The sequence below is a fragment of the Galeopterus variegatus genome, unplaced genomic scaffold, assembly GCF_000696425.1.
Source record: "Galeopterus variegatus unplaced genomic scaffold, G_variegatus-3.0.2 Scaffold3307, whole genome shotgun sequence".
NCBI classification, from domain to species: domain Eukaryota; kingdom Metazoa; phylum Chordata; class Mammalia; order Dermoptera; family Cynocephalidae; genus Galeopterus; species Galeopterus variegatus.
The window spans coordinates 101,751-120,353 of record NW_007729418.1 but is presented as its reverse complement, the minus strand read 5'-3'; the positions used below and the strand labels follow the sequence as shown (position 1 = coordinate 120,353).

At 43.8% G+C, this 18,603-nt stretch overlaps 1 pseudogene; it reads left to right on the top strand.

The window, feature by feature from the left end:
* Positions 1 to 4,701: 4,701 nt before the first annotated feature.
* On the top strand, positions 4,702 to 16,316 carry LOC103600329 (annotated as a pseudogene).
* The last annotated feature ends 2,287 nt before the right edge of the window (positions 16,317 to 18,603 follow it).

Here is an 18,603-nt window from a genome sequence, read left to right as displayed (position 1 = left end):
AGGGATTCAATTCAGTAAAGATGTATGGACACTATGATGGGTATCATCCTAAAGAGAGAAAAATAAAAACAAAGACAAGACAGATACCGCTCTCAGAGTGAAATAATGAGTTTGGTAGGTGATGTTATAGAACAATGGTAATTGTATCTGATTGCTAAAACAAAGCCCCAAAGAGCAACACTAATCAGCTTAAATAAAAACGGCCACATAGAACAAGGGAAGTCCAGAATTCAACTTCGATAAAATTGTTTTTCATTTGAAAGAATATAAACATTGGAAAACGGACAAAATTACATCCTATTTAGATGGAACCTATCACATGACATTAGCAACATCATTTGATTTCTTAAAGCAATTCCACAGTCACTGGTTCAGAAGCTTTCGTATCTTAAGCTATGTATAGGAGTAATTGGTGTGAAATATACGCATATTTTATTAAGATATGTGTTTGAATCAAAATGCCTTGAAGTTTGTCCAGCTTCAAATACAGGAGGAAACTTTTCAAGGTTTGGCTACCACATCTCAGTGCTATTACTTGGGGAGATGAACATTCAAAGCAACAATTATGATATGGTAAGATACATGCCATTGAACAGGTGGTATGGAAGTGAATGCATTACAGCCCCTATTGCTTACTGGTTAGTATAATAACCTGCCACATGTTCAAGATTAGTTAGAGTCTAGCCATAGAGAGCTGGGTTTAAATCCTATCCCTGCTACTTGGTTATTGTGTGGCCATGGACAATTTAAGTGACCAGTCTGTGTCTCAATTTCATCATCTGTGAAATGGAGATAATAATTATACCTGTTGCATAAGGCTGATACTAACATCAAACGAGTTAATATACGTAAAACACTGGAATTAGTAATATTTAGCTTATACTATGTAAATGTCAATTATAATTATCACCCCTAATTTTCAAAATGTACTTAATATTCCATCAGAGCAGTAGTTTCCAAAGATAATCCGTTGGGGGCAGACATAGAATTATTAATTTTTCTTATTTTTCAATGTCTATTTTTGTCGATCTTATAATGTATCTAATATATTAGTAGAGAAGAATACATACATAGTTTATTAATGAATGCATACGTAGATATTGGGATAAATGTTAATTTTTTTTCCTGGTAGGTACTCAAGCAAAATCTTAAAGATGACTGTATTACAAAAGTATATGACACCCCTGTCCACAGAAGGGATTTACAATTTACAATTTATAAAGCACCTTTATGTACATTATCCCAAGTGCCAAGAAGACATTGAGCATGTTAGTAACTACATACTTTTCATCTGTTTCTGATTCTTACCAAATCCAAATGGACAGAACTGAATGGTGAGGATACCAGAGTCAATGACTCGAAAAGTCAATCCTACCTTATTCCCTTGATGAGGGATTTGATAGGCTTTGCAGGACCTTAGAGAAGTTGGCTCATATTTAGCTATCCTGTATTCTCATCACCAACACTCAGCTATAGCACGGCAATGAGACATGAAATGTAAAATCCTTTAGAATATAAGTTGAACATGTCATTGGCAACATTTTCTCCAGTGTGATGGTTAATGAATGGTCTTTTTCTGATGTTTACTTTTCTGAAACTTTCAAAGTCCTATGAGACAAGCATATAAAAATATTTACCATAGAAAGCAATCTGGTCTCTCCTGTCTGCATGATTTATTTTCAGATTTTCTTCTGTTAAACAAGCTGAAGATGGTAACAAAACAACATCTGTTTAGCTATAATTTAGTAAAACAAATTTCTCATGCAAGATTATTATTGAAGGACTTTATTTAAAGCAATTTACAAATTTATGGACTTTACTTAACACATTCACACTTGATATAGCTTTTGAAGCCATTTAGGGACGACCTAAGGATTAGATGGGGGCTGCCCCCTTTCTCCTGGCTGACAATTTGAAGCTTAATTTATGTAAACAAAAAGGAAAGCCATGTTTGCTAGAAATTCCATAAGTTCACTACATATTTAATTGGGGTTCTGTAAGAACCTGCTCATTAAAAAGCAAAGAATATAAGCTCAAAAGAGAGAGTTATCATCAACCTCTCATTGACTAGAAAAATAACACAGAGGAGGTGATGGCAATTAATTGGAACCTTAGGGGTATACAAATTATTAGCTTTCGAAATTCTGTTCTCAGCTTTTAAAATACCTATTCCTTTTACCAAAGCTCTTTTTCTAAGTTGAGTTATTTTCTCCTTTGGTTTTGCTTTGTGTTTCTTGATTTTTAAGAGACAAAAATCCCAAAGGAATTATTTTAACATAGAGTGTACTCTGCACTGGGAATTGATGCAGCCCTGCCTGGGCAAGTTATTACCTCCTCCGTCCTCAGTTTCTCCAACCACAGAATGAGGATAACAGTGCATACCTCACAGGCTTGCTGCGTAAATTCATTAGCTAATGTTGGTGAAGTGTTTTTAAAGATGGAATGTACTGATTATCATTACTTGTGATATACTTATTTACATAATTTGGGACACACACTGACTTTTTAGATGAGGATAAATAAACCTCAAGTTTCTCTTCTTTGTGTGTGTGTCAATGTGATTTGGTCTTTTAAGAAAAGCAAACATTGTGAAATGTGGGTTAATTTTTTAATGAAGTGTGCCTTACACTGTACATTTAATTGACAGATTATTCCTACACTACATATATATAGTATATAATATATACATATATATATATACACACACACACACTCATAGTAATCACTTCAAAGTGTTGGGAAGCATGAAGAGAACTGTATTGGCTTCTTATGTCTTTGTTATTTTTAATTTTTTGAAGATACAGATTTTCCCTCTCCTTGAACAGAACAAAAGAATGTTGGGAGCATGAATCCCAAATGCTACTTTCCTTATGTGGGAACTTCCTTTGATACTTCCAGATTTAGTGAATTTCATCCTTTTAAACTGAATAATTTTGTTTGGTTGGTTATTAAAACAAATTCTAGAGCTGCAGAACACACCAGGCATAGCTTATTATCAATGAACCGACATACACGTACTGAGCATCCTCTAAGTAATTGTCATGGTATAAATAACATGAATCAGAGGTTCTCAAAGTGCGGCCTCATGGCCAGCAGTATCAGCATCATCTGGGAACTTGCTAGGTAAATTCTTGGACCCCACTGAAAACCTACTGAATCAGAAACTCAGGGAATAGGGCCCAGCAATTTTTGTTTTAATAAACACTCTAGGTGAATCTGACGTTAGCTTAAGTCTAAGAACCACTGCTCTGGAGGATACAAAGGTGGGTTAAAATGAGTATTTGCAAATTGCAAATTGTCTGTACCTGTCTTTGTTGCCAGCATTTGGACTGACATAGTCTGTCAGTGCACATCTTCCATATAAGCCCATCCATCTGCTAATTATGTACTTGTGCTTCCAACGTTAAGTTTTAGAAATACTCTGTTTTTATCATTTGTTGCACCTCTATTCCATAAGCGGGGGTCGGTATGGAAGTTGTCCTGGGAGTGGGAAATTCTCTCACCTGAATTCAATTCCTCTTGGATTCGCAATCAGTGCCAAGCTGTAGGGGTTCAAGAAGGACCTACACCTGGGCAGATGGATACTTAAAGACAGTGCAGTGGGAAGCCTAGTATCTGAAAGCAGGCACGATGGAGGGTGGGGGCAGTAGCAGGGGCAGCCCTTGGCTTCTTCCTGGGCTTTTGGCTTTGTGTCTTTGGTGCATGCATTTTGGCTGGGTAGAGCCATTGGACTGTGCCAGCCGGATGCTGCCTTCCCATGTGAATGACATCTTTTTTGCCAGGCAACGTGGCTTCACTCTCACATCCAAAAGTAAGTAGCTGGAGTTGTGGTCTCTGCCAGGAAAGGAATGATCCAGGAGCTGCCTGATAGCACTTTGTGGGGATAGTGAGGGAGTGGAGTGTAAATGACCATAGATATTTGGGCCTCTTGGGGGCAGAACAAGGAGTTAGGGGCAGGAATGCTTCTCAGCTGCTCTAGCAGGAAAGGAATCTGTTTCCTGGTCTCAGCTCTGCAGCCCTCATAGGCAGGGTATACTTAAACTTTTAAGGCTGATGTTCTAATGTTCTGTGTGCAAGGATGTTCTAAAATGTGGCGTGCACAGCTGGTACCCTGGGCGACTACAGTGTATTAGGAGACATGACGGGGCAAGAGGCTTGTACTATGTCATGGTGACTGGGATAGCTTTCAGCTCTAGGGATGTCATTCTGACTTAATTCCAGTGGTGGGGTGATGGGAAGGAGTAGAGGAGGCTCAGCCCATTCCTGGCTGCTGTGGAATCAAGGGCTGGCTCTGTTGTGGGCTTACACAAGCTAGGTCTGGTAAGTCTTTGTCCCACCTTGCAGAGGCTGAGATGGAGAGTGAGAAGCTGAAAGGGGGGTGGGGTCTTACAAAGCTTCCTTGTGGAACTTTCTGTGGTAGCAGCCCTCTGGAACTTCCCCTCTCCTTTCTCCACAGGCTCCCAGTTCCTCCACAGCTACTGGCTGCTCCATTTTGAGGCAGTCCCCTTCTTGGGGATTTCCCTGATCCAGCTATGGGCCTGGGTGCCAGTTGCCCCGCATGGCACTGAGCTCGTACTAGAGTTCCAGGACCATCAAAGGGGCCCCAAAAGATTCCTTCTTGGCTCTTTCCCCATTATCTTTTCATCCCATCAGTCAGAGAGAGGATCGCTACTGGAGATCTACTGTTTATTAACATACTGGATGGAGGTGGTACCCACCCTTATGGCAGAGGAAAAGATTCCATCCACCCAGGTCGCTGATGCCAGACTGAATGCGTGTTCCACTGACGAAGGCAGGAGGGATATAGTGCTGCTGTTCACGTCCTCGCCCCTCGCACAGCCAACTCTGTTTCACCTGCCTTACGTCCAGGAGCCCTTCATCCCTGATGTGGAGCAGCTGATCCTGGGGATCCCAGGCCAGAATCACCGGGAGATAGACCACAGCCAGGCTGCATTTCCAGCAGGGAAGCTCTGTCATCTGCAGGATCGTAAAGTGAACCTTCACAGAGCTGCCTGGGGCGAGTGTATCGTGGCACCCAAGACTTTCAGCTTCCCTTACTGTCAGGGGACCTGCCTGGCCCTGAGCAGTGAGCACCATCAATCCGACATCGAGTGCTATCAGGTAAGATGCGGAGCCTTGTCCTTTCTCCTCTGGGGTTGTAGCACTAGGTGCTGTTCCTCTCTGGTCCTGTCTCCTTGTGAGTCAAAGAAGCTATGGAAGGTGGCAATCATGTAATATGTCGCATCTCCGCCATTGTGACCTTGTCCCTTATCCTTGTTCATAAGAAAGTTTCCTAAGGACTGTTCTGAATCAGCTCTGATCCAGGGGCTTCTCCTGTGCCCTCCTTCCCTTTTCCCACTTAATCTTCCCAAGTCCACCGATGCCCTTAAGTATGGGGCTGTGGCTCTAATAGCATTCACCCTCCTATTGTTTGTTCCTGCAGAGGGAGGTGCCTACCTGTCCCTGGCTCTTCCAGGCCTGTGGCCCCGTCAAGGTCAGGCTCTTCTCCCTGATGGTCCAGGATGACGAGCACAAGATGAGCGTGCACCATTTGAACACATCGGTGATCGAGCAGTGTGGCTGCTCTTGAGGGACCCGGGAGCCTCCTGCGACCCCCACACCCCTCAAGTCTCATGACCCTTGTGAGGGGCTCCTTGAAGGGAGGTGGATTAGGCTTTAATTTCTCAAAGCACAGTGTTTTGGGATGGTGTTATGGGAGTGACCCCTTTGTGGGCAGAGGCCCCTCTAGTGCTGTTTTCATTTATCACCGGGGTGGGGAGGGGGTCAGAATGTCTGAACATTGCTTTGTCCTAGATCTTGTGAGTGAGTCAGCCTTAGTGCCACTTCGGGGGTCACTTAGGTGGGGAAAGACGAGCAAGAATAGGTGTGTCAGCCCTTGGGGTTGGGGTAAGTCTGTTCCTGGTGTTAAATAGTGCTGTGCTTTGGACCCTTCCAAGCTATTCTGTTGCCCTTCTCTATACCGTTGGCCTGGGGCTGGTCCAAAGCTGGCCTAGGCCTTAGCAATGTCGACTCCTCCCGTCCTAGCATTCCCGGCCTCCTTGGAGTAAGTGAGGCTCTGTCCAGGGAGCATTCTGTCATGGACTAGTCATGGGTGCGAGGCCCTCACTAGTCAGTGTCAAATGAGATCCTGGGAGCTGCTGCGGGTGGGGGATGTCGCTCGAGACTGATCCTTGGTGGAGGGGCCTTTGGCCTCATGGAAGCGTTGTCTCATTATCTAAGAAACTTGCTGCCTAATGACTTTAGATTTTTTTTTATTAAATAAAACTCTGTAGTACGATTGCTGTGGGTCTCTTATGTTGGACATCTCCCAACACTCATGGAAGCGTTGTCTCATTATCTAAGAAACTTGCTGCCTAATGACTTTAGATTTTTTTTATTAAATAAAACTCTGTAGTACGATTGCTGTGGGTCTCTTATGTTGGACATCTCCCAACATCCTTGAGCCTCTGAATCCGAATGAGTGAACATATATGTTGGGTTTCAAATAGTGTCAAGGATCACAGAAAGGAGAAGTGGCTGGATAACTCTTTGAAACAAATGTTTGTCCACTATAGCATTTATTCAAACCACTTCTGGTTTTAAGTTCTAAAACCTGGCTACAAAATAAGATATAGGGAAGTAGTCCAATGGGGATGTTAATGCAAAAATTACTTAGATTTTGGTGCAGAAGAGACAGAGTTGAAGATGACATTCAGCCCATTAGTAACATCACATGATCGGCTTAACGTCTTAGAGGGCAGGAGTGCATCTGTTAAACTTAGAGATAATCTGACAACAGCCATATCCAACTTCCTGAGAGGGTGTTCGTGGTTCTCCATGTTAGCCTGAGTCCTGCCGAATGTCTGTGTAGGATGTGGTGGGGATGATGGCTGAGTCTTGAGAAGGCAGGAAGGAGAGCAGTCCCCACTTCCACCCTTCTCAAGCTCTGTCTCCACATGTGGTGGGTTTTAAGTTTTTTCTGATTCCTAGATTTTTTAAAGTACTTCAGTTCTGCAACTAAAGTTCTGACAAATCTTATGGAAGTAGTTTGTGCTCTAAACTCAAGGAATAGCAGGTATACAACATGAAAGCCTTGCTTTCCTGCCCCAATCCTGTCCTGAGGTAGTGACCACCTGACATGTGTCCTGCCAGACTGCCGCCTTTGCATAAGAACCCAGCTTTAAGAAAATCTTGCAGCTTAAGATGTTATGGAGGTACTTCAAAATTATAAACCTTTATTAATGGATGCTAGTTCTTACAGTACTTAAATAGTTCAATAACCCTTATAACTGCTCTCACTGGACACTTAAAGGGTATTTAAAGTCACATCCTGTTACAGTGCTGCGGTCATCTTTGAGTACATCTTCATGTACAAGGAGAATTTCTAAGGAGAAGAATCTTAGATGTGACTTGGTCTTGCCATACTTCTAAAATTCGCTTTGAATAAGACTGTCAGTTTGAGTATATTCCCCTCAATTGGGAGTCTTTTCTGCATACAGAGCAAGTTACCCTAAGGAAGACATTATTTCATTGTTGCATCTTCTAAAAATGAGAATTTGGGGCTGGCTAGTTCGCTCAGTTGGGTAGAATGCAGTGTTAATACCAAGGTCTAGGGTTTGGAGCCCTGTACTGGCTGGCTGCCAAAAATTTTTTAAAATGAGAATTTGAATATTTCTTATTCACCATTTGAATCTATCAAACACTTTAAATCTTTGTTTTATAGAAACTATATAACAAAATGTAACAAATACACTCCAGTTTTTCTTCAAGTTTCTTTTCTACATGGAGGTTTTATACTAATAAGTCAATAACTTTATTGGTTCTGCATTTCATATTTAGTCTTCCCTATAGAAAGATCACTTACATTCTATATTTCCTGGATTCTGTATTCATAGTCTTATTTACACATTTCTTCCTTCTGAAATTTGTTTTTGGATGGGGAAGAGATGGAGGTCTCCCAGGCTGCTTGTGTCTAGGCATGGCCTTGTGCTGCTTCGGCCATCAGGTATTAAGTGGGATCTGGAGGGTTTCCAGGAATGCTTTGGCTTTGGAGCTGGGGGCCCAGTTTGTAGTAATGGAGTACTGCATTGCAGAGGGCAACACAATAAAGATGGCAGAGGAGAAAGCTGGGAAAAGTGTGGGTTCCTTAGGAAAAGGGTTGGCAGGCTTTTCTATAAAAGGCCAGTTGGTAAGAATCTTAGGCTTTGTAGGCCATGTGATCTCTGTTGCGACTACTCAAGTCTGCCTTTGTAGCATAGAAACAACCACTGAGGAAACGTAAACAAATGGGTAAAGCTGTATTCCAGTAAAACTTTCCATGGGCACTAACATTTGAATACAACACATAGTTTTCATTTGTTACAAAATTTCTTGCCTTTTTGAATTATCTAAAACGGGTAAAGACCATTTTTAGTTTGCATGGTGTACCAAAAAATGGGACATCGGCCCATGGGCTACAGTTTACGAACCTCTGGCTTAGGATATCATTGAGCAGGTAGGCCAATTCTAGCAACTACTTCTGATATATGAGAAATTTTATCCCTATTTGTTTAGGCCACTGTTAGTTTGGGTTTTTTGGGTTCTGGGTTTTTTTTTTTTTTTTTTTTTGTCGTTACTTGCAATCAAATCCATTCTTACTTGATAAGGATCTAACTTTTTTTCCAAATAGCCAACTGTCCTGAACAGTTGACTGTTTAAACTTTTCCCCATTGATCTAAATGCTATTTTCATTACATATCAAATTCCTTTATAAATGTCTCTTCCAGCACTTCATATCAATTCAACGATATTTGTCCATTTTCATATCAATACCATCAACTTAATCCCTACAGTTTTAATGTGTACTTAGGATTCTGAAAGGATGTGCTCAATACCCTAAATTGCCTTTCTCAAAGGTTTTTATGTCTTTATCTTGCCCAGCTGATTTTAGAATAAGGCTGAGTTCCATAAAAACAGATTTAGGTTTACATTGAGTTTAGAGAGTAATTTGTAGAGAAAAGACATTATCAGTCCCATCCATGACCATGACATAACTTTGCATTTAATGAAGGAGGAAAAGATCTGAATAAGTTATTTAACATTTTTCCATTTAGGCCATGGAGATTTCTACTTAGACTGTTCCTGGGTGGTCCAGGTTACTGTTGTCAATGTGAATGAAACTCTTAATTGGGCTCACTTCTATCTCGTCAGTCTATATTACTCTCTTTATGTTGTAACTGAAACCATGTAGACTCGGAGTATTTTTTTTTTTTTTGTCTTTTTGTTTTTTTCCGTGTCCGGCAATGGATCGCAACCCTCAGTGTTGCCCCCGTACCAGACCAGGGACCGGCAACGGGATTGCAACCCTCGGTGTTGCTCCCGTGCCTCGCTCAGCCAGTGAGCGGGAACTGGTATGTGGGATCCGAACCCTCGGGCGGGAGCGCCGCCGCGCTTCCCAAGCGGCGCACTTATCCAGTGCGCCACCGGGCCGGCCCCGTTTATGGCATTTCTTTTCTCTATTTTTTTTTTTTTTTGTCTTTTTGTTTTTTTCCGTGTCCGGCAATGGATCGCAACCCTCGGTGTTGCCCCCGTACCAGACCAGGGACCGGCAACGGGATTGCAACCCTCGGTGTTGCTCCCATGCCTCGCTCAGCCAGTGAGCGGGAACCGGTATGTGGGATCCGAACCCTCGGGCGGGAGCGCCGCCGCGCTTCCCAAGCGGCGCACTTATCCAGTGCGCCACCGGGCCGGCCCCGTAGTTTTGTTTTTTTAATCTAACACTAAAGACCAACTCAAAGCTCAGTGCTTTCTGTGATGGTACTTAATCTTTAAAAAGTTCCACTGAGTAGATTTCTTCTAGGTATTATTAAATGCTAGTGAATCCCTAGAGTTGATATCTAGAACAGCAAGATGGTGTTATATACAATTACCTGCTGGAAAGTGGATTGATTCTGGTTGCTGATGTTGAATTTATGCATGTTCTAAGCATGTCTCACATCAGTGGAAACCCAGGATAGAGGCTCAATGTTTAATCTGCATGTACAGACCACTCCTAAGAGATAAAGAGACAGAGGTAGTAAGGACTGAGACCTTGGCAAGAGGAGAATGTCAGAGCCTCATCCTCAGACTTATATTCCAATAGGGAGAATACTCATGGTACCATGATGTAAATACTGAAAAGGCTTGCTTTTGTGTTTTGGGACCACTCTCAAAGGAGGTGAGGTCTGAGTGGCAAGCAGCCCTCAAACCAGGTAGAGGGTAGGGCTAAATGCAGCAGCACCCACAATGGCCCAGGGAGGAGAGAGTGTAGGAGAACAGTGTTCAGGTAAGTACAGAATGCTCAATGGAGCAGAGTGTGGAGTTTGAGGTCAGGGGAGTTGAGGCGGGGGCAGATAAATCCCAGGAAGAGAAGAATTATTCTGGGCAGAGCCCATTGTGTTCATATGTGTTCAAATATTTCATTGCTTTTTTTTTTTTTTTTCATATAAAGAGATGATGACTTTTGTATGGTGACTTGAGCTTAAGTGATTGGGATTATCTACTAAAGCTGAACACGTGCATATCCTGAGGTAGTGTATTAGTCCATTTCTGTTGCTTTTAAGAATACCTGAAACTAGGGGCCGGCCCAGTGGCGCACTGCTACAGTGCGCCTCTTGGGAGCACGGTGGCGCTCCCGCCGAGGGTTCAGATCCCACGTACAGACCGGCCGCTCACTGGCTGAGCGAGGTGCGGGTGCAACACCGAAGGTTGCGATCCCGTTGCCGGTCACAAAAAAAGACAAAAAGGAAAAAAAAAAAAAAAAAAGAATACCTGAAACTGGCTAAGGAACAGAAATTCTTATAGAGTCTGGGAAGTCCAAGGTCTAGGGAACACATCTGGTGAGGAACTTCTTGTAGGTAGTGACTTTCTACAGTGACACAGAGTATCACATGGTGAATGACCCGAGCAAGAGAGAACTAACCTCCTCACTTGCTCTCCTTATAGAGCCATCATAACCACACCCAGGACTACCCACTAAACCATCAGTGGATCAATCTACTCACAAGGGCACAGTCCTCACAACCTAATCACCTCTTTTAGGCCCTACCTTTCCAATACTGTAATGGGATTTCCCACCCTCTTAACACTTACAATGGAGATTGTGTCCAATACATGAACTTTTGGGGGACACATTTAACCAACAGCACCTAGCAATTTCATTCCCAGGTATATATTTTACCAAAACATATAGCAGCACTATATGTCAAAACCTTAAACTGAAAACTACCAAAATGCCCATCACCAATAGAATACTCACACAGGGGAGAACTACATAATGATAAAAATTATTATCATTAATCAGTACAACTGTCTGCACAGAAGTGATGAATCCTATAGACATGATGTTGAGGGAAGCAAGCCAGACACAGAAGAGAACATACCTGTATGATCCTACTTCTGTAGAGAACAAAAATAGGCAAACAAGGACAAATACCTTGACCACTCTAGAAACCTCATAAGTGGAACCAAACTTATGAAGACAAAGTAGAATGGTGGTTGCCAGGGCTAAGGGGAAGGAGGCATGCGGAGATATTGTTTAGTCGATATGGAGTTCCAGTTTCACAAGATGAAAAGAGTTTTGGAGATGGATGGTGGCAGTGTTTGTACAACAGCATGATTGTGCTTTATGCCACTGAACTGTATACCGAAAATGGTTAAGATAGCAAATTTTGTGTGTATTTTATCACAGTTAAAAATATGTTTTAAAAAGGGCAAAGCTAACATTGTTAGGCTAATGGTTACTGTTAGCTGGGGCTGGGGGGTGGGGCTGTAGAGACTGGAAGGGAGTGTGAAGAGAGCTCTAAGGTGTTGGAATGTTCTGATTCTCAGTCTGGACGGAGGCCTCGGGGTGTGTTCAGTTTGTGAAAATTCATCAAGCTGTGCACTTACAGGCACTTCTGCACATATATTATACTTCAATAAAAAGTTATCCTGGAAGAGAAAAGAAAGCAATGGGAAGTTTTAAAGTGAATTAATTTATAATAGGTCACACTGCGGAGTGCCAGGTGCAAGGTGCTCTTCTACTAATTCATTTAATCTTCTTACGATGGTGATGAGAAGATGCTGTTTTACAGAAGAGGAAACTGAGGAACAGAGGTTTATTGAGGTAAGAATAGGCATCTATAGATTCATAGTAGGCGATATCTCAAATGCCTCTATCTACATCTCTAAGAATAAGGAATGTTCCTTAGCCCACTCAGTTTAAAGTTTTTCCATCTCCAAAATAGAGAAGCTTCTAACTTTTAAAATTAGTCCCCATTATTAAATTGAATATTTCTCAACCAGAAGGGGAAATTTTTTTCTAATTAAATTCTAATCATACATTTTCTTGTGTTAATTTAAGGGTAAGCTGGGATCATAGTGTGGGTGCTAACTCTGGATAATTCAAAAGCAATCATGATAGGCTTATTTTTATCTTAAGTGAATTTTAAAAGAAAATTTATAATAGCTTTTAAAGGGTGGAAGTCAAACTGGAAATGAGTTTGAAAATATTTTCAATATTTCAGAGCATATTTCACACTGATGGTTTGGAAAAGGTACATCTTAAAAATGCACAAAATATACTATTTTCTATTGAAACATGACCTTTTTGTTTCTTCATCCCTAGTTATTTACTGGGTGAAGAAACATTCTAAGTCTTTCCTGATGCATTCTACTCTCCCGTGTCTTTCTTTTGTGCCCTCTGCCTTTATTTCTTCATTTCCATATTTGTTTCTCTGAGGCATGTTTGTTTTTCCCAGCTTAGTTTTACAGGCTGTGCCTGTGCTACAACTCCCCCGTCCACCTTCGGCCTCCAGCACATGCAGTTATCTCTGGCTGGCTGGTCAGAACTCGGAGCAGCCGTGGGTGGGGTCTGCTGCAGGACAGAGAGTCATGTGCCTGAGGCTGGCGGCTCTGGGCTCTGTTCTCTGTCGCACCTGATCAGATTTTTGAGACACTGTCTTGCCCCAGGGACTGAGCCTGGTTAAAAGAAACTGCTCAGAACACTCTCTCATAGACAGTGACTATCAATTAGGTTGTGAAAGGAGAGAGAGAGAATGAGAGTCATCTTGGAAAAGATAAAAGAAAACAGAACAGGAAGTGGGGAAGAGATGGAACAAAGGGTTGGTTCTTATCTCAGCCAAGCTAGGGCATCTTGCTCTGTATCATCTAAAATATCTCTGTGACCAGGCATTTTACAGGATGTCTTCTGGTAGCTGCCGCTTGTTTCACAGTCCTGCATTTGAGGGTGCCCATGAGAGAAGAATACAGCATCTATTGAAAGACTCCCACATGAGGCCCATTGTACTGTCTCCACAATTTCAGCTTACATCCAGGCATGCTGACATGTTTTAAAAGGGAGATCTGTGTGCACCCTCATCAACTGCAGACTGCAGACGAGTCATTCTCCTGCTATGTGGAAATCTATTTCCCTTCCCCACTGTGTCTTTGGTCAACAGTTACAAACTCTCCCTCAGACGGCTAGTTGTGTATTAAAGTCTATTTATAACAGTCAACGGACAACTGATTGTTTATGGGGAATCGTGGCAATTTTTGCTTAGGAAGGACAATTGGAGCATTTCTTCTGTAGCAGAGCGGGTTCTGCCACTGGACTCCAAACACTGCCTCACTTGTCTTCTTACGTTCTGTGGACTGAGGTTACCCTGGGTGCTACTGGTGATTTCAAACCCAGCACAGACTGCTGGTTCTTCAGTCAAGGGTCTTGGGGACTGGACAGTGGAACAAAATGAAACAATAGTACTTTGTGAGGACAGAAGTGCAAAAGTATCCTTAGCCATGAGGAGCCACATACTGAAAATCTGCAGTAATGTTCACGATACTGTAGACTACGTATATTTTTTTCTATAGTCTTCTTAAAATATGACCATATGATAACTTGTTTGTATTCAGGAAATTTCCTATTATGGTGGGTCTTGAGGTGCTACTTTATAATTTTTTTTTAGGCAGGAAGAGCATGGGATCACCATCAATATCTCCCTGTGGCAGTTTGAGACCAGCAAATACATCACCATCATCGATGTCCCAGGCCACCGGGACATCATCAGGAACATGATCAGAGGCACTTCCCAGGTAAGACAGTCCATGCCCCCAGGGGTCTCCCTGTGGAGGGAGGAAGCTCAGGCTTTGTTCTGAGCCTTGGGAAGGAAGGTGTCAGAGCCTGGGGAGGGTTTTCCTCACCTGTGTCAATCATCAATCCTGCATGTTAGGGAGGACAGAAGTGAGAGTCTCTGACTCTAATGCAGCTCAGAGAGACTGCTGCCTTGGGGCAGGACCAGTTTTCTAGACCCCCAGACTAGTAGATCACTTGGTCAGGGAAGAAGGAACTGAAAGCTCGTTTATGAACTTAGAAAAGAGTAACTGGGGAGCAGGACCCTGTGCACTGCAGCCAGGGCATTCTTAAATGTGCTGTGGTCATCTGTGAGTTCCTGGGGGGCTTCCTCAGCTCTGCAATGGGATTTGGGCCCACCCAGAGTTCCAGAAGCCCCAGCCTGTCCAACGCTCCCTCCCCAAATCCTTGGCGTCCATGTCCCACCCTGCAAACTGACTGGGCGGTGCTGGTTATGGTCAGCAGCATGGGCGAGTTCAAGGCAGGCATCTCCCAGCATGGGCAGCCCTGTGGGCATGTGCTGAAGGCCTCCACCGGGTGTGTAGCAGCTCATAGTGGCTGTCACCAAGGTGAACTCCATTGAACCCACCTGCAGTGCCTGTGCTTCCAAGAGGTCACCAAGGAAGTAAGCCGCTCTCTCAGGAAGATTGGCTGCAACCAGCCACCTTGGCCTTCATACCCGTGTTGATCTGCCATGGTGACAATGTGCTGAAGTCCAGTGCCATTTTGAGTGTGGTCCGGGGTGGGCACACAGCTCTGGGTGGGTAACAGGGACCGCACCCCAGTCTCACCCCTGCTCCACATCCTGCTGATGCCCTGGTTCAAGGCCTGGAAGGTGATGAGGTAGGAGGGAAATGCAGGGGGAGAGGGGTGGGGAGTGACTCTGCTGGCAGCTCTGGACTCCATCTTCCTCCATCCTCCCACCCTCTCACCTGGCCCACAAGCCTCAGGGGATGTATACAAGTCCTGCAAGATGTATACAAGATTGGAGGTGACTGAGGGCCATGGGGGCTGTGGGTAGACTTCTCAGTTAGGAATTAAGGAGCTAGAAATGAGCTGAAGCCTTACTATCAGGGTTCAAACCCTGACTCCACCTCTTCTCAGTAGGATAAACAGCAGAAGCTCCCTGTGCTTCCGACTGGTCCAGCACAAAGTATAATAGCCAATGATCCATCTCGTGATTTCTACTAATTCTGACTGGGCCTTTGTCCTTGAACCCAGAACCACAGGACCTCCCAAGAAGCCAGTTCTCCCTGTGTGTCTGGGACTCTGAGTCCCTTTTCCCATCGGCACTGTGCAGTGGGCCATGTGGAGACTGGTTTCCTGAAATTGGGGTGGTGGTCACCTTTGTCCCCAACGATGTCACCAGTGAGGTCAAATCTGTGGTGAGGAGACCCTAGCTGATGCCCTGCCTGATGACAATGTAGGTTCAAAGTGAAGAACATGTCTGTGAAGGACATCCAGCAGGGGAACGTGACTGGAGACAGCATGAACAACCCCCCACCCCCACTCCCATGGAGGCTGGCAACTGTGTGGCCCAGGTAAGGCCTAGGGAGCCTAGGGAGGGATGCAGGTGCTGATGGTGGTGGCTGGGCTTCTTGTAAATTAGTCCTGACAACGATTGAGACCCATAGTTCCTAAAGATTTGCAAGCCCAGATCATGGGACTAGCTGCCATCTGTGTCTAATTCTATTCTGCTCCCTGTCAGGTGATTGTCCTGAACCACCCCGGGCAGATCCACAGCAGCTGGTCCCCAGTGCTGGACTGCCATGCAGCCCATGTCCCCTGCAGGTTTGCTGAGCTGAAGCAGAAGATTCACTGGCGCTCAGGCAAGAAGCGGGAGGACAACCCCAAGGTTCTGAAGTCTGGGGACGCAGCCATCATTCACATGTCCCCTGGTAAGGCCACATGTGTGGAGACCTTCTCTGAGTACCCACCTCTAGGTGAGCCAGGGATTGCTACGGAATCGTGAGGAAATCATCGTCTCCATTCCACAAGTGAGGCACAGGCTAAGAGCGTTGCCTTCTGTACCACTTTCCAGAGGTCTCATTCTTCATCCCCTCTTCCAGGCCATTTTGCAGAGTGGGACATGAGACAAGCAGTGGCCGTGAGAGTCATCAAGCCTGTGGACAAGAAGTCCTCCATTGCCAGCAAGGTCACCAAGTCAGCAGCAAGGGCAGGCAGGAAATGAAGCTCGCCCTCTGCAGTCTCCTCAGCTTTCCCCCAAATAACTTAATGTTTCAGGTATTTATTGAGAAAAAATTATAAATCTTGACAAGCCGTTCTGATTTCTTCCAAGGAGGAAAGCAGAAGGTAAATGGGGAACTTCTAGGTAGGATAATTATGATTTATAGCCCCAAAGCTCCCTTGGGTTGTAAAGGTAACGCAGGGTCCTCTACCTCATTCTCATACCCAGGGTTCTATCCCAGTCTTTCTCCCATGTTTCTCTCTTTCTGTCCTGTCCTCAATGCAAAGCAGTTGGATTGTTCTGAGGTGTAAACAGCATACTCATGATGACATGGGGGCAAGATCTCAGTAGTGCCAATTGATCAGTTCAGCACTACTGTGTGTATGATTCCTGGTGCTGTATTCTCCAGAACCCTAAAAGAAAAGTAAATGCTAAAGATCACCTAGCCCATAGAGTGGGGTTAATACTCTAAATAGTTCATCTGGAATCTTGGACTCAGAAACTAGTCTCCAACATGTTGAGTCTAAGAGGGTGAGGAAAGAATGAATGGAGCTCTGTAGCCTTTCTTCACTAGTTATCTGTGTTCCATTCACAAATGCAACAAGATGATAACTCCTCATGGAGCTTAGTAAGTTTAAATTATTGGCTCATGCAGCATATGCTGGGACTCAGGACCCCAGGGTCTGCCTGCAGTGTGTTCTTCATCCATTCATCCCTCAAATGTTAGCACTTGCCATGTGCTGTTCTGACCCCATGGACTTATCTAGTGGGTGGCAATGGAGGCAAATATCAGGCTGAAGTGCATAAAGAAAATAAACAAAGACAATGGTAGAGATGGGGAGTAGACCATGAAGGATACAAAGTATGGAGACCAGTGGAGGCTACTGCAATAATCCAAGCAAGATGGCAACTCGGACCAGAGTGGTAGTCACGGAGTTAAATGGTGAGAAGTGGTTCTGAATATATTCTTTTTAGGCAAAGATGACAGAAATTTTTAAAGATTGGATATGGGGTAAAAGAAAGGGAAGTCAAGGGTGATACCTAGGCTTTTGGCCTGAGGAATTTGAAGGATGGAGCCTTCATGATGAGAGGTGGGAATGGATTGTCTATTGCTGTGGTTTGAATGTTTATCCCTTCCAAACTTATGTTGAAACTTAATCCTCGTTATAACGGCATTAATAGGATGGGAAATCTGACTATGGTTTTTGAGACTTGAGACCTTTAGGAGGTAATTAGTATTAGATAAGGTCATGAGGGTGAGGCACCAGTGGCTTTACAAGAGGAGAGACCTCGGCTAGCATGCTCAGCCCTCTCACCATGTGATGCTCTGTGCTGCCTCAGAACTCTGCATATAGACCCCACTACTAAGAAGGCTCTCATCAGATGTGCCTCCTCATACTTGGACTTCCCAGCCTCCAGAACTGTAAGAAATAAATTCCTTTTCCGTATGAATTACCCAGCCTTAGGTATTCTGTTCTAAGCAACAGAAAATGGACTAAGAAACCTATTAATAGAGATAGTAAGGCAGTTAGAAATGGTCTGGAATCTAGGGGACAGGTTTAGGCTGACATAATCAGGGGAGTAATTCTACATGGAAGTAGTATCCCTTGTTCTTAATCCATTGCTGAGAAGTACAGGGACATGCACATTGACCTGTCCTCCTGGAAGAGGACATTAATCAACTGCACAATTGTGATCAGTTTTCTACTGAAAAAGCCATTAATTTTCTTTTCTTCTTTTTCTTTTTCCTTTTTTTTCATGTTTTCTCATTGGGTTGAAGGAAAGGCCATTAAGCCTCAAACACTGAGAATGCTGACTATTAAAATGGGTAAATTTCCAGAAGTACTATTGGAGTGCTTTCTGAGCTAGGTTGGGATTACCATTACTTCCAGCACATTCCTCAGATTCTGATGTCCAAGGTTTAGACTGGGAGTGCACTGGCCTATTTTTCTCACTGATCAATAACATTACTTTTTCCTGCCTGTCATGTTGGCTCCCTCTCAAGTGCAAATCTCCTGGGAAACCCGAGACTTAACACAAACCTAGAAATAATAGCTGGATGACATATCAGAGCTGTCACCAGGCCAGGCATCAAGAGGCTCACCTGTCTCCAGTGCTGGAAAGCCTGTCAAATTCCAGCTGTTGTCAGCGTGAATGGGTGCCTAATGGCACTTGGACCAAGCTTTGGAGCACCCTAAGCCTGTCAATGTCATGAAAGGCCACCCAGCCTGGATGGGGGAGCCAGGCAGGTGCAGGAGCTGGGGCCAGGATAGAATGCAGAATGCTCACC